The 12,412-nt window shown below is 58.5% G+C and overlaps 2 protein-coding genes and 1 long non-coding RNA gene across 6 annotated transcripts in view; 1 reads left to right on the top strand and 2 right to left on the bottom strand.

Annotated features, from left to right (window-relative positions):
- Window positions 1–12,412, bottom strand: part of LOC309531588 (uncharacterized protein) — a gene marked incomplete at its 3' end in the record, with an annotated part of 400,889 nt that overhangs the window by 288,035 nt on the left and 100,442 nt on the right. The gene's annotated exons all lie outside the window — the stretch shown is intronic.
- The window catches only part of LOC309530678, a 95,297-nt gene that overhangs the window by 12,754 nt on the left and 70,131 nt on the right, over window positions 1–12,412 (bottom strand). The window lies entirely within an intron of this gene.
- LOC309530412 (uncharacterized protein) overlaps window positions 1–12,412 on the top strand; it is a 53,484-nt gene that overhangs the window by 28,058 nt on the left and 13,014 nt on the right. The window contains exons 1-2 of one of the 4 annotated variants that reach the window (XM_082219365.1): window positions 9,571–9,928; window positions 11,185–11,273. The exons of 1 other annotated variant lie outside the window; for it this stretch is intronic. The gene's annotated coding sequence lies outside the window, so the exon portion shown is untranslated. Of the gene's footprint in view, window positions 1–9,570; window positions 9,929–11,053; window positions 11,274–12,412 lie in introns of those variants that run through there. 2 more of the 4 variants (XM_082219364.1, XM_082219366.1) reach the window with 2 other exon arrangements.

Genomic DNA, 12,412 nt, shown 5'->3' with positions numbered 1-12,412 from the left:
CCAGTCACACTTCTTTGAAGTCTCTCAGCCCCACTCACCTCACAGAGTGTTTGTTGTGGGGGAGGAAGGGAAAGGAGAATGTTAGCCGCTTTGAGACTCCTTTGGGTAGTGATAAAGCGGGATATCAAATCCAAACTCCTCTTCATCTTCTTCTCTTGCTGCATGACGCAAGGGGGCTGGGAGTACCACCTCACCACATTCCTTCTAGCTCAGCACAGTAACCCCAGCACAACAACCAGCCAGAGCGGAACGATTAAAGGCCGGCGCCTCACAACAAGACTTGACCACCTTCACCCCAACAGAGCTCAGGACGAGGCAGCGGCGGGGGGAAGCATGGACCCCTGGACCCAGTGTACAGAAAGAATTTCAGGGCAGGCCCAGCATGGGTAACTGCAACAGTCACCTGGGCGACTTGCCCCATGTATTATGAGGTGCTAACGGGGGGGGGGCAATGCTGACATCGCCACTGCGGTGAGCTACAGCGACCGTTCCTGGGAGAAAACCGGGAGGAGGGCCGGACAGAAGGGTCCCAAGGGGGCAGCTGGGCGGTGAGGCCCACAGAGCAGGAGGAGTGGGCAGGGGAGGCAGAACCACTATGCACAGAGATGACCCCCAAGGCCGAGCGGCCACAGGAACCAGAGTTGCGACTGAGTGGGCCGTCTGTGCCAGACCAAATGGCCCTGAGCATCCAGCAGCCCCGGAACATGAGCCAGAACCAGAACCCCCAACCAAGAAACACCCCAGGCATCAACTTAGACGTAGGCAGCCAGCATACATGGAAGACTATGAATGCAAACCTCCTGTATGTACTGAGCTGGGATACTAGAACAAAATGCAGGTAGGATCCTGTCAGGGTTACTTCCAGATCCGAGCTCACAGAGGATCACGCTAGCCAGCGGTCGTTAAATAAAAGTCTTTATTGAGTTACAGTCTCCATTCTCGAGCTGCTACGTGCAACCCTACGTCTTATGCTTAGATCGGCGAAGCTCCTTCTGAGTCTCCGCCCCTTGCGCACCAACTTAATATCCTAGCCCTGCTCCACCTTTTCCGCCTGACAGTTCTCCTCTGGGTCCCTCTGCCCCCCTGGGTCTCTTCCTTCCGGGATTCTTCTGACGCTGACCCCCCGGACCCTTCTGTCTCCTTGCGCCGGGCTTTAGGACCTGGCTCCCTTTCCGGGCTGCCTACTGCGCCACCTTCCTGTGCATTTGAACTTGGCGCGCGCGCCCAACCTTCCACTTTCCGTCTAACCGTCACTTCGCTCCCCGATGAAGGTGTGGCCACTCCTGACTCGTGCCCTCCCTCCTGTTGCGAGCTGCCAGCGCTTGCTCCCTGGCGCTCTTCCTCTTTCCTACTCTCTGGCGGTGACGTTGGTCCCGATCTCCAACTGCTCCCCTCTGAGTCCCCTCTGGCTCTTTCTTCCTGGGGTGTCCCCCTAGTCTCCCCCCTTGCCCTGGCCACTGGTGCTCCTTTTTGTGAATCTTCTGATTCACTGGAAAGGCTCGGAGATCTCGGGTCGTCGTCATCACTCATCCTTTCGTCTGCCTCCTCCCCCTCGCTCTCTGTTTCCTCCCTTGCCCTCGCCTCTGCTCCTGAACCCCTGACATCCATCCCCCCCTCGAAGCCCCCTCTTCCCCCCTCCCCTCCTTCTGGTGCGGGAACTGGGTGCTGCAGTGTCAAGGGGACGAATGTCGGGTACAGTTCGCTTCCCGTGGCGGGCCTCCATCCGAAGTCTTCCGGTTCTTCCTCCCTGCTCTCGTCGACGACGGTCACCTCTGCTTCCATCTCTGTGCCGCCGTGCTCGAGACCCTGGTCGTCCCCGAAAACGTCCATGTCCGTCTCTCCCTCGCTTCCTTCTGGAGGCGTTGCTCGTCCTGGACCCTCCAGCCACTGTCTCCGCCACTGCTCCTCTGGTCGATCATCCCACCAATACGAGGGTTCTGAAGCAGATCCCGAGGGCGACCCCTCCGGGGAACGGGCGTCTCGTGTCGGTTCCTCATCCGAGTCGAACCCCCGGAACGTGCTGGCTGAAAGCGTGGGCGTGAAAAGCCAGTCGTCGAAAAAGTCCGCTGGCATTGGCCTATGGGGGAAAAGGGCATGAAACTCTTCCTTGAGCAGAGGTTCATCTAAAGCGTAGCCCGGCACCCAGCTTTTGGCACTGGCCGGGGTGCCCTCCTTAGCGAGAAGGTATTCTACCCCCTCTTCCCCCCATCTGGAGTCCAAAATCTCCGTGACTTCGTTGAGGCGCACCTCCTGTGCCCCTCCCCGTTGCCTGGTTCCCTCTCGGAGCGGACTCGGCGCCGTTCCGGGTTCCTGAAACCTGTGCGGTGCTTTGTAGGGAGTGAGCACCGATCTGTGGAACACCGGATGCATTCTGGAACCCTCCGGAAGCGCCAGCCTGAAGGCCACCGGGTTGACCTGCTCTTCGACTTGGTAGGGCCCCAGTTGCTTATGCCCTAGTTTCTTCTTGGCCAACGACCTGGCCGGCACTGCGTGGGCTGCTAACCAGACCCAGTCTCCCACATGGATCTCTTCGCCAACTCTTCTGTGTTTGTCTGCCTGCACCTTGTATGCGTGTTTGGCCAGCTCCAGGTGCCGCCGCAGCTGATCGTGGACCTCCTGCAACTCCGACGCAAACGCATCCGCTGTCTGCGGCTCCCCCTCCACCAGTCTTTCCAGTCCCGGGAAGGTTCTGGGGTGCCTCCCGTTGTTGGCGAAGAACGGCGTGACCCCCGTGGACACGTGCTTCGTGTTGTTGTAGGCGAACTCGGCGAGCGGCAGGTAATCCACCCACGTCGCAGGCTGTTGATTCGCATAGCATCTCAGGTACTGCTGCATGATGGCATTGACCCGCTCCGCTTGCCCGTTGGTCTGCGGGTGTCTCGCCGACGCCAGGTTGATCTTGACGTTTAGGAAGCCCATCAGCTTCTGCCAGAAATTCGAGATGAACTGCCGCCCGCGGTCGGACAGAATAGACCGTGGCAGACCGTGAACCTTGAACACGTGGTCTATGAACAGTTTGGCGGTTTGTTCCGCCGTGGCCACCTTCGCACACAGGATGAAATGTGCCATCTTGGAGAACAAGTCCACCACCACCAGCACTGCCGTCTTGCCCCTCGAGCTGGGCAGATCCGTGACGAAGTCCAGGGCGACTCTCTCCCATGGCTCGACCGGAGTTTGCAGTGGTTCCAACAGTCCGGCCGGCGGTCTGTGCACTGGTTTGGCCCTCTGACAGGTGTCGCACCTCGCCACATAGTCCGCGACCTCCCCTCTCATTCCGGGCCACCAGAAATCCCTGGCGACTAATTCCACCGTCTTCTCCTTGCCAAAGTGCCCAGCAGTGGGCGCGTCGTGCAGCTGATGCAGTACTTTGGCGCGAAGTTCGTCTCCCGGCACGTAGATGGCCCCTTTGCGGATGAGCAATCCATCTCTCAGCTGGAACCCGTCGGTCGCTGCCGTGCCCCTTTGCATCTCTGCCATCTTTGCTTGCGCGAAGGAGTCATTCTGCAACGCTCGTCGCACCGCCTCCAGGTCCACTGTCGCCGCAGCGCACGCCCACACTGTTGGTGCGAAGATGTGCATGGCGGCCGCTGGCGTGGCGTCCTCCAGATACTGTGGCTTACGGGAGAGCGCATCCGCCATGATGTTGGTGTCCCCCGGGACATACTCTATCCGGAAGTCGAAGTTCGCAAAGAACTCAGCCCAACGTATCTGCCTCTGGTTCAGGAACTGTGCCGTGCGCCAGTGCTCCAGATTCTTGTGGTCCGTGCAGACCTGCACCGTGTGCTTGGCTCCAATCAGGAAGTGCCTCCATGCTTTGAACGCTGCATGAATAGCCAGCAACTCCCTGTCCCAGATGGTGTAGTTCTGTTCGGACTTGCTGAGCTTCCTGGAGTAAAACGCTCCGGGCCTCCAAACCCCCTGCGGGTCCTTCTGCAGCAGGACTGCTCCGACGGCCCTGTCCGAGGCGTCTGTTTCAACTCTCATCGGCCTGCTGGGGTCGACATGAAGCAGCTGTTCCTCCGACGCGAAAAGACGCTTGAGTGCCTGAAAGGACTGCTCCGCCTGTGCTGTCCAGACGAACTTCTTTTTCTTGGAACTGAGCGTGTCCGTGATGGCCGCTGTCTGCATAGCGAAGCCTTTGATGAACTTGCGATAGAAGTTCGCGAAGCCGACAAACCGTTGGACCTCCTTCCGGTTGCGTGGGCTTTTCCAATCCAACACCGCTCGAACCTTGGCGCTGTCCATGGCGAGCCCCTTGTCAGACAACTTGTAGCCCAGGAAATCCACCTCCGTCACGTCGAATTGGCACTTCTCCAGCTTGGCGTAAAGCCTATGTTGCTGGAGCCTGCTCAGCACTTCCCTGACGTGTCTGTCATGCTCCTGCTGCGATTCCGAAAAGATCAGGATGTCATCCAAGAAGCAGACGCACGTCTTGTAGAGGAGCCCCGCCAACACGTGATGCATGAAAGCTTGAAAAACGTGGGAGCCATTTTGCAATCCAAAAGGCATAACTCTATATTCGTAGGTGCCCAGGGGCGTGAACATGGCTGTCTTCCACTCATCTCCTTCCCGCATGCGAATGAGGTTGTACGCCCCTCGCAGATCCAACTTGGTGAACACGCTGCCCTTGCGTACTTTTGTGAGGAGGTCGTCGATTCGGGGCATGGGGAAGTCCGATGGCTTGGTCACACTGTTCAAAATGCGGTAGTCCACTACGAGTCTTTTTTGGGGTGTGTCTCGCTTCTTCACAAAGAATACAGGACTGCCCCCCGCTGCCTGGGACTCTCGGATGAAACCGCGCTTCAAATTATGATCTATGAACTCTTTGAGTTCCTGCAGTTCGTCTTCAGACATGGAATACAGCTTCCCTTTGGGCAGCGCCACCCCCGGCAGCAGGTCAATTTTGCAGTCATATGGTCTGTGGGGGGGTAGCTTGTCTGCCTCCTTCTCGCAGAAAACCTCCAAAAATTCTGCGTACTTGTGGGGAATCGCTTGCAGCGTGCCTAGCAGCATCTGTGACTCCTCTTGCTCCCCTTCCTGCTGGGGCATGATGCAGTGTTCAGCACAAAAGGAAGAGCCGAAGGTCAGCTGCCTTTGGTACCAAGCCAGCGTCGGGCTGTGCTTGTCCAGCCAACTCATGCCCAATACAATTGGCGTGTCCGAGAGTTGAGTGACGTTGAAGCTGATGATTTCCCTGTGATTTCCAAGCCGCAGCACCATAGGTGGCGTCTGCTTCACCACCTGCCCCCCTAGCAGCTCCCTGCCATCCACCGTGACAACCTGCAGGGGCAGCGTGGCAGGCAGCAACTGTATAGCGTGCCGGTCGACAAAGTCCTGCCCTATGAAGTCTGCATTGCTTCCCGAGTCGACGGTGATTGGCACGTCCATGGTGATTCCATTGGGTAGCTGGAGCGATGCGGTGAGCCTCACTACTGGCTTGGTCGGGAGGGGGTCCATGGGCGGTAAACTCTCTGGGGACTGCTTCACTGACACGTCTGGCTGGGCCCCAGTGCCTCTTCCTCCAGCCAGACATCGTCGTTTCCCTGCTGTGGTTCTCCGTGCTGCGTTGCTGCAGTCACCATTGCTGAGGCTGCAGTGTGCTTGTGGAGCCTCCGGGGACACTCTTTCGCCATATGCCCTGAATCCTCGCAGATATAACACTTCCTGGTCCCTCTAGGAGGCTTCGCTTTCACTGCTGCCGGTGCTAGGGCTCTGGCTGCTGACTGAGCCCTTGCACTCCCAACCTCCATCGGTTCCACCCCTCCTCCTGTTGGAGGCGTGGATTGCGCACGCGCTGCTTCTCTGGGAAGGAAGGAGGAGCCCCTGGCTGGTTCGCGCCCGCTGCGCCCTTCGTCCCTGCTCCACGGACGTTCTTCCAGCCGCACCCCCACCGCCAGCGCCCTCTGAACGATCTCCTGCGTGGTCCGGGGTCTCTCCCCCCTCGCAATCTCATCTTTAACCGAGTTGTGCAAGCCCTCCCAAAAAAGGTCTCTGACAGGAGCCGAATCTCTGTCCCATTCCAGGGCACTGACCAAAGCGAAAAAGCGGGCATGATACTGCCTTACGCTGGCCCTCCCTTGCCTTAGTCCATGCACCTCCTTTCGGGCAAGATCCACGTCAATGCTTGATAAAAAAACAGCCATCCATCACTTTAATAAAGGCGTCTGCATTTTGGAGCGCAGGTTCCTTATCTCTCCACAAATTGCGCAGCCATGCTTTTGCGTCTCCATGCAAATGGGACATGATGAACCCCACTTTCTCTTGTTCATCTCTAAAGTCTTTGTGCAGTAGTTGCAGTGCACACATTACGTCTGCTCTAAAGTTGGGGTACTGTTGCAAATTCCCATCGAAGTGCGAGACCAGACCGCCTGTGCGTCTCCCCAACCCAATCCCCTCTGATTTGGGTGTCTGTTGCCCTTGCTTCGTAAGCACGTCCAACCTGACCTGGAGATCCCTGTAGGCGGCAGCTGCTTCCTCCTCTCTCTTCCTGGACGCCAGCGCCTCGGCAGTCAGTCGTGAAACTGCTTCTCTGAGTTCCGTTATTTGCTGTTCGGCCGTCATATTGTCTGCCGTTCGTGAGCTCTCTTGTAGGCACCCGCTTTCTCTCCTCTCCGCGAGGCCGTGGATGCCCACAATTTAAAGAGACGGAGCTTACTGTCAGGGTTACTTCCAGATCCGAGCTCACAGAGGATCACGCTAGCCAGCGGTCGTTAAATAAAAGTCTTTATTGAGTTACAGTCTCCATTCTCGAGCTGCTGCGTGCAACCCTATGTCTTATGCTTAGATCGGCGAAGCTCCGTCTGAGTCTCCGCCCCTTGCGCACCAACTTAATATCCTAGCCCTGCTCCACCTTTTCCGCCTGACAGTTCTCCTCTGGGTCCCTCTGCCCCCCTGGGTCTCTTCCTTCCGGGATTCTTCTGACGCTGACCCCCTGGACCCTCCTGTCTCCTTGCGCCGGGCTTTAGGACCTGGCTCCCTTTCCGGGCTGCCTACTGCGCCACCTTCCTGTGCATTTGAACTTGGCGCGCGCGCCCAACCTTCCACTTTCCGTCTAACCGTCACTTCGCTCCCCGATGAAGGTGTGGCCACTCCTGACTCGTGCCCTCCCTCCTGTTGCGAGCTGCCAGCGCTTGCTCCCTGGCGCTCTTCCTCTTTCCTACTCTCTGGCGGTGACGTTGGTCCCGATCTCCAACTGCTCCCCTCTGAGTCCCCTCTGGCTCTTTCTTCCTGGGGTGTCCCCCTAGTCTCCCCCCTTGCCCTGGCCACTGGTGCTCCTTTTTGTGAATCTTCTGATTCACTGGAAAGACTCGGAGATCTCGGGTCGTCGTCATCACTCATCCTTTCGTCTGCCTCCTCCCCCTCGCTCTCTGTTTCCTCCCTTGCCCTCGCCTCTGCTCCTGAACCCCTGACAGATCCAGAAGGCAGCAACCTGATTGGCCTGTAGGAACAGTCCATGCAGGCTCTAGGAGAGGACTTGAATCAGCCAATTACGTGGGACCCATTGTATAAATAATGTATATATAGCCAGAGGTTTTGGGGGGGAAATTCATTCACTGTATACTAGGAGCTGAAATAAAGAGCATGAAATCAATACTCCAAGTATATTTCACCCTTTGGGGGGGAGCTCAAGCAGTGGGGAGATTGCAAGGCCTGCCGGGGCAGTTGGTTGCTGTGATGGGCAGCATAGTCCAATGTTTCCCAACCGGTGTTCCGCGGCACACTACTGTGCCGTGAGACGTTGGCTGGTGTGCCGTGGGAGGGAGGCGGGCGAGTTGGGCGGTGAGAGGCGGCGGCGGCGAGGATCCGCGTCGAGCCGGGGGCGGCTCCGCGGTGGTGGTGCCGAGCGGCGGGGCAGCGCGTGCAAAAGGGAGGAGCGCGAGACAGCGGAGGAGGAGGAGGCCGGCATGTCCGGGCAGCAGCAGCAACAACAGCAGCAGCAACTCCCGGCGACGGTTCCTCAAGCCCCGCCGCCGCCCCCTCCTCCGCCCGCTATCGCCGCCACCACCACAACAGCCGCCGCCGCCTCAGTTGCCGCCGTCCCTCAGTCCCCCGCTCTGCTGCCTCCTCCCACCCCCAAAGCTTGGAGGTTCCCCGGCAAGGGGGAGGGGAAAAAAACACGCCCTCCCGGCGTGACGCTGCGCGCTGACGTCACGGGGCTGTAATGGTGGTGTGCCGCAAGATTTTTTTCATTAAACAGGTGTGCCGTTGCCCAAAAAAGTTTGGGAAACACTGGGCCATAGTCTGGGGTGTAAAAGGTAAAGGGATCCCTGACCGTTAAGTCCAGTTGTGGCCGACTCTGGGGTTGCAATGCTCATCTCGCTTTACTGGCCGAGGGAGCCAGCGTACAGCTTCCGGGTCATGTGGCCAGCATGACTAAGCCGCTTCTGGCGAACCAGAGCAGCGCACGGAAACGCCGTTTACCTTCCCGCCGGAGCGGTGCCTATTTATCTACTTGCACTTTGACGTGCTTTCGAAATGCTAGGTTGGCAGGAGCAGGGACCAAGCAACGGGAGCTCACCCCGTCGTGGGGGTTCGAACCACCAAACTTCTGATTGGCTCTGTGCTTTAGACTACAGTGCCACCTGCGTCCCTCAGTCTGGGGTGTAAAGGTAAAGGCAACCCGTGTCCCTCACAACTCCACCAGAGGGCCAGGGCCTCTCTCTGACTGGCTACCCTACAAGAGAGGGATGGAGGGAAAATAAAGAGGGCCATTTCTGAGGGGATTATTAGAAAGGGCTGGATTTGAGATGGGAGAGAGGGAAGGTTGGGAGAAGATGGGGATGAGGAGAGGGTGGAGGGAGGGAGGGAGAAGTGGCTCTGATCTGAGTGGATCCTCCGCTCTGAGGAGAACATCTATGGAGCCAGAGGAAGGAGGAGCCTCACAGCTGAGATGGGGAGACCATGTTGAGGGTCTGGAGGGAGAAGCTGGAGGGAGAAGCTGTGGGAAGACTCTCCTCTTCTTCTTCTTCTGGGGTCTCCTTCCAGTCAGGAGGAGAGAGATCTTCTAGGAAAAGGAGATTCCCAAGTCCGTGGCAAGGGCTGAGAGGATCCCCTGGGTCTGGCATACAAAGGAAGATACCTCAGGGGAAGCGAGGGAAAGTGGCCGCTCGCTGTGAAGGAAGAAGGGCTGTGTCCAAAGTACCTCACGGAAAGACCCCTCATAATAACTGAGGGAGGGGAGGAGAGAGAAGCCGCAGAAAGAGAGTTCAGCCTTTCACCACCTGTTCTGGAAACCTGAACATCTCCCTGCAGCACCGTCTTTCATCCTGAGACCTTCAGGTCCGCCACCGGCTTCCCCGCGTGTGAGACTGAGAGGAGCTTTTCTGGCTCCCGATGCTTTTGGGCGGGACGGGCGTGTCTGCTGATTGGGCAGGCGACTGCGGACTGCGGGAAGCTCGGCTGCCTATTGGCTGGGAGGGCGAGGAGGCGGGTGCTGCTCCCGCTGACCCGGCAGTTGAGAGGCAGCTTGGGCCAAGGCGCCCCGAAAGAGCCCGAGAGAGGCGGCCCGTGTCTCCGCTGGCCGGCTGCCCTGAGGAAGGCGAGCTGCTCCTCCTCCTCCTCCTCCGGGGCAGCCGCGGGGAAGGAAGCCAGCAGCGCGGTGACTGCCAGAAGATGGGGCTGCAGGCCAAGGCAGGGAGGCGCTCCGGGCCCGGCCAAGAGGAGAGCCGGGCAGGGGCCTCGCCAGGGGGGGGGGCAGCTGGCCCCCAAAGCCCTCGCAAATAACAGAAAATAATGGAAATCTGCCTGGCTACAGGCGTGGGTGGACTCGGCATTGCAAGGGTTAAAGGGAAGCGAGCTGCCTTCCTAGAGAGGCCAGGAAGCGACGGGGGGGCTGGTCCTCCAGAGACAAGGCCCCTCCCTCCCCAGTCCTTCCCTGCTTGGGTGTCTCTCCTGCAAGGGCTGCCTCGCTGCCCCCTCCTGGGATCTGGTGAGCCTCCTCTCTCTCTGGGATCTGGTGAGTCTCCTCTCTCTCTGGGATCTGGTGGGGGTCCCAGGGCTGCAGCCTGGGGGGCCTGATCGGCTCCTGCGGGGGGGGGGACCCCAAGTCAGGGAGGAGGAGAGGGTCCTGCCAGGGAGGGGCCAGGTCTGCCACGCTCTCCTTCCTGCAGATCAGAGGGTCCCAAACTCATTTGCCCCCCCCCCTTTCAGAAAAGATCTCCCTTCTTTAAACAAAGGAGTCCCTGGGACTTTGACTCGGTGTGACGTCGCTCAGCAGCATTGCAGAACAGAGGAAACATCTGCAAATGGTTTTCCAAAGCTGGACGAGGAGGTGGACTAGACACCCCCCCCCAAAAAAAAAACCCCACGGGGAGGGAGGAAGGAAAGGTGGGAGAGAGAGAGAGGCCAGGGATAAAGAGAGGGATCCCAGTTTCCCAGAGTCTGGCTGCTGCATTGGGGACCAGTTTCCCAGTGTCTCCCAGGGCAGCTCCCCACGGAGGCCACGGCAGCCATCCCCTCGCACCCAGAGCAGGGCATCCCAGGACCACATCCTCTCTCTCCCAAAGGGATTGTTGCTGGCAAAGCAGCCGGAAATGGGCGCTGCTACTCCCTGAGCCTCCAGGGACCTTGGCATCAAGGGCTGTGTGTGTGTTCAGCCATCTAAGAGAATAATAATAATAAATTAGCTGCCTAAATTCCAAAGGAGATGTATTTGGCCCCACCCACTTGGCCCTCAGGGGGTTGACTAGATACATACCTGGCCCTCAGAGCAAAGAAAAAGGGACCCCACCCCAGGAGTCTGTTTTGAGAGCGGAGGAGAGTCCAAGTGCAAGAAAAGGAGACTAAAGCAGGGGGGAAGTGTGCCCTGAAGTGGGGGTGGGGGGGAGAACAACTCCTGAGGACCCCCAAGTGAGGACCCCACTAGAGCCAAGCATCCATTTTTCAAATGACTCCCTTGTCAGTCAGTTCTGACTTCATGCATTGACTGGAAGGCAGGAGCAACCAGGCTGACTCATCTCCCAGAAATCCCTTCAGTTGCCTCCACATTCTGCATTGCTAGAGGGCTGGAGACTGACTTCTTCTCCCCTTCCTCCTCCTCTTTCTTTTCAAAAAGGTATCTCATGGTTTGGGCTCTGGTACCGTCCAGTCCTGATTCCGGGCAAGACTCATCCATGCTTGTTCAGGGATCTTGTTTCTTCTCCTGACCTACAAATTCTGTAACAGAACAATGTATTTGCTTTGTAGGAATTGCTAGAGCTTCTCATTAAGACAGACAAAACTTGGCAGAAGACCAAAGGGTGCCCAGAGGGGACAAACTTAGAAAGGGAGTGAAGGTGGGTGATCTTCTCTAACACAGGTGCTGGCAGTGGGTTTTCCTCCTCCTTGTTCTTCTGTATTCCAAGTCCTGCTGACAGGTTATGAAAGATGACAACATGAAAGAGGTTAAAATGGAGAACCATGAAAAAGGAGCCAGGTTTCCTTGAGGTCTGAGGCTGGTGAGGGTGGCCAGTCTCTTGCTTTGAGGACGATCTCATGTCTCCTGACCAAACTGCAGTCTGTGCAGATATGGAGTCTATGAATGAGGAAGCTAACAAGAACCCAGAGCTGAAGAGCTCTGAACTGAGGGAGCCACTCCAGGCAGCAGTGCAAACAGCCAAAGAGCAAGATACCTAGTGCGTTGTGAAGAGGACTCCCCTGTGTGAGTGCCTGAGGGCCCTGCTCCCGCCACTTACCACCTGGCCCAAGGCGGGGCCTGAAGCCTCACAGGGACTGCTTGCTGCCCAGAAGGACTCCCCTGGGTGAGTGTCTGAGGGCCCTGCTCCCACCACTTACCACCTGGCCCAGGGCGGGGCCTGGCAGGCCTCACAGGGACTGCTTGCTGCCCAGGAGGACTCCCCTGTGTGAGTGCCTGAGGGCCCTGCTCCCGCCACTTACCACCTGGCCCAAGGCGGGGCCTGAAGCCTCACAAGGACTGCTTGCTGCCCAGGAGGACTCCCCTGTGTGAGTGCCTGAGGGCCCTGCTCCCGCCACTTACCACCTGGCCCAAGGCGGGGCCTGAAGCCTCACAGGGACTGCTTGCTGCCCAGAAGGACTCCCCTGGGTGAGTGTCTGAGGGCCCTGCTCCCACCACTTACCACCTGGCCCAGGGCGGGGCCTGGCAGGCCTCACAGGGACTGCTTGCTGCCCAGGAGGACTCCCCTGTGTGAGTGCCTGAGGGCCCTGCTCCCGCCACTTACCACCTGGCCCAAGGCGGGGCCTGAAGCCTCACAAGGACTGCTTGCTGCCCAGAAGGACTCCCCTGTGTGAGTGCCTGAGGGCCCTGCTCCCGCCACTTACCACCTGGCCCAAGGCGGGGCCTGAAGCCTCACAAGGACTGCTTGCTGCCCAGGAGGACTCCCCTGGGTGAGTGTCTGAGGGCCCTGCTCCCACCACTTACCACCTGGCCCAGGGCGGGGCCTGGCAGGCCTCACAG

The sequence above is a fragment of the Podarcis vaucheri genome, assembly GCF_965113315.1.
Source record: "Podarcis vaucheri genome assembly, chromosome: 4".
Classification (NCBI taxonomy): Eukaryota; Metazoa; Chordata; class Lepidosauria; order Squamata; family Lacertidae; genus Podarcis; species Podarcis vaucheri.
This window is presented reverse-complemented; position numbering and strand designations above follow the sequence as displayed.